Genomic DNA, 2981 nt, shown 5'->3' with positions numbered 1-2981 from the left:
GGCACGTACCTGGCGCCCCTCGCCGGCGGGCAGGGCGGGGCGAGGCGCCGTTACCGGGAAACGCGCAGCCGCTCCCGCTCCTCTCCCGGCGAGCGGCGCCGCCCGCCCCCTCCACGTCCACTTCCGGGGTCTGCGGGCCGTGACGTCAGCGCCCGGGACGCGGCGGGGAACCCGGAAGCGGGGCGGCTCCCCGGGGAGGGGCAGGGGCGGCGGCGGCGGCGGCGGAAGAAGCGGGAGGCGGGAGGCGGGAGGCGGGAGGCAGGTAACGGCTGGGGCCGCCGCCGCTCCGCCGCCAGCCGGAAGGGAGCTGAACCTTGGCACGTCTTTGTCTGTGCCAAAGCCCAGCGTGTTTTGTGGGGTGCTGGAAATGGAGACTTCCTCCAGAAAAAGGGATGTTCAATAAAAAAAATGCCCTTCCGTGCAGTTGGAAGAAGCCGTGCAATAAGACTGGGCTTTTTCTCTTCCCCCGGGGAAGCAACCGGTTGAGGAGGAGCAGTGTGCGAGCTCTCGGCTTGCTGAACTGAGCTTTGCTGGTGTGGATCTTGCATTTAGATACACACTGTATACAGTGTTTAAACCCCCCTTTTTTTTTTAATTCAAATTATGCTTTGGCCTGGTCGATCTGGAAAGTTACAATTTTCCATTCACTTTATAAGTTTCCATTTTGGTGACTCAGGAGTTTGTCAAAACTATCTGTTAAAATTTTTAATGCCAGACATTTCAGCCATTTTCAGCCATGAGGACTGAGCCTTGCACTGGCCTACTCTAAAAAAAAATGCTAGCAACCGTGATCCAGCATCCGTTGTCTGACAGATGAAGGGGACAAAGTTTCATTTCAGGGGCGTGTTTTATACTCCACTGGAAATCTTTGCAGACTAGATCAAATTGCTAGCCTTTGAAACAAGTGTATTATGCAGATGTTTGGTGGAGATTTTCATCTCTGAAGGCCCTGTGGATAGACAGGAAAGTTCGGAGCTTGTCGTAGTCCTCAGGACAACCCGGGTGTGCAGCGTCCCCGGCGTGCAATGGAAATGTCCCCCCCTTAGCTTCTAGTCATGCCAGGAGAGACCGGTGCCAGGGCCGCAGCTGGGTTTGCACCGCAGAAGATACAGTATTTCTCATGTGCAGGTTGCTCTYGGCTGCTCCACCTGCTATAAATGAAAGCAGGGCGCCTGAATGCTGTGCTCTCAGTGACTTTCTCTAGCACCCCAAGGAGGGAATACGAGAAAACCATTTTCATCTTCAATGCAGCAGATATTATAATGATTTGGAGAACTTGTCTATTTACATCTTACAAATTATGTTTGATATTTTGAGTTAAGCCTTTGGGTGTATTGAGACAGTATTTTCCCCTGTATTTCCTACGTTAGAAAAAAGAAGAACCTCAATGTTTGTCTTTTAATGAGACATTAGGGATGTCTTGCAACACTGCTGTGGCTGAGGTTTAGCTCATCAGCTCTCTTCATTATCTGTAGCAGAGTGGAAGATCGGGGTAGGGCGGCACGACACATCACAGGAATGTTTTAATGAACGTTTTTGGTAACTGCAACGATGTAAGCTGTCGCTACCCTCTCACTCCTAAGTTTATGCCATTGCCTCACTTTGAGAGTACTGCTGTTCTGGCTTTGCAAAGGGAAGCAGATTAGGACTCACTCAAATTCAAAACAGTTATTGTTTTTTGTTGTGTTATTTTAAATTTGGATCAGTTTCTTAATCTGTTTCTCCATCAAACTTCATTTCCTGCATCCCTCACCCCCCCCCAAAACCCCCAACGCAAACAGCAACAAAAATGTACCAGTAAAACAACAAGTTTAAGGGGCTGCTTGCACAAGCAATACAGCTAAAAAATGTTTATTAAAGCCCTGTTTGTGATGTTGATACAGCCCTTTATGATTGCAGATCCCAGGAGCGATTCAAGGAGGAAAAGTTTACCAAAACAAGGCAGAGAGGTGTGTTTTTCTTTTTTTTTTTTTTGGGGGGGGAGGGTTGGGTGAGGTGTTTGGGCTGTTTGACCAGCAGAGAACTAGCGACCATAGATTTCAAGCTCTTCACGTTACAAAGAGGTAGCAGGTCGTAAGAGGTATCCAAGTTTGATTAGAAGACTGACCCCAAAATCCCAAATATCAGCTAGCAGTGAAGAGGAAACATAGGTAGTGAATGGCAAATATTTATTTGTTGGAAGTTGGGATTTTTCTTTTTATTTTGTGTTTGCATCTAGCACGATGGAGTTCTGGTCCCTGTGTGACCTTCTATGATCTACAGTAATACCTGCAAAAGGTTAATACTAGTAAAGATACTAATCTGGATACAGTATTTTATGTGATACCTAAAGAAACTGAGTGTTTTTATTCTCTCTTTTTTATTTTGTCATTCTTCCAAAAACTGTGTCTCTTTTTTTCTTCAGTTTATTGTGTCCTTCCCACTATAGCATTCTAAAATCACTATAGATATGTTACTTAAGCCAAAAATTTTAGACATGTTTATTAATTGCATACACCAAAATGGTGAATGCCCAGTAAGGTTCTCGAGTTCAGACTTCAGAAATATTGAGCATTCATAGTTACATCTGAAATCAATGGAAGCTGTGATTTGAATATATGAGGTGCTATAGAACATCACATGCATTAAAAGTCTACATTATTTTGGATAGGACATCCAAAATTATTAGAACTGTTTGGCCTTAATTTCAGTTCCCAATTTAAGCAAAAACATTATTTACTTCATGTGGATTCTGTGAAGGTAAATTAAAGTTTGCGAAACACTCAGATGCAATAGAAATAAGTGCCATAAAACATCTTCCAAAACTGGGGTTTTACCAGTGTCTGGTACATGGAGCTGCGCTTAGAACAATAAGGAGAAAACAAGACATTGAATGGCTGCTTATTAAGTGAGCGTTATTCATCCCATGTGCTGGATGAAACAAAGGTCCCTTGGAAAAAGAGTATGTGGTCATGTAATTAAGACTATATTGCAAAGCATGT

At 44.9% G+C, this 2981-nt stretch overlaps 1 protein-coding gene across 9 annotated transcripts in view; it reads right to left on the bottom strand.

The window, feature by feature from the left end:
- FAM172A (family with sequence similarity 172 member A) overlaps positions 1-142 on the bottom strand; it is a 302076-nt gene extending 301934 nt beyond the window's left edge. For 5 of the 9 annotated variants that reach the window (XM_026072629.1, XM_026072623.1, XM_026072622.1 and 2 more), the window contains exon 1: positions 10-141. The gene's annotated coding sequence lies outside the window, so the exon portion shown is untranslated. Of the gene's footprint in view, positions 1-9 lie in introns of all 9 variants that reach the window. The other 4 variants (XM_026072631.1, XM_026072624.1, XM_026072625.1 and 1 more) reach the window with 1 other exon arrangement.
- Positions 143-2981: the final 2839 nt, after the last annotated feature.

Source organism: Apteryx rowi, unplaced genomic scaffold, assembly GCF_003343035.1.
Source record: "Apteryx rowi isolate R43461 unplaced genomic scaffold, aptRow1 scaffold_345, whole genome shotgun sequence".
In the NCBI taxonomy this organism is placed as follows: Eukaryota; Metazoa; Chordata; class Aves; order Apterygiformes; family Apterygidae; genus Apteryx; species Apteryx rowi.
Note: the sequence above shows the minus strand (reverse complement) of the source record. Positions and strands in the feature narration are given on the sequence as shown.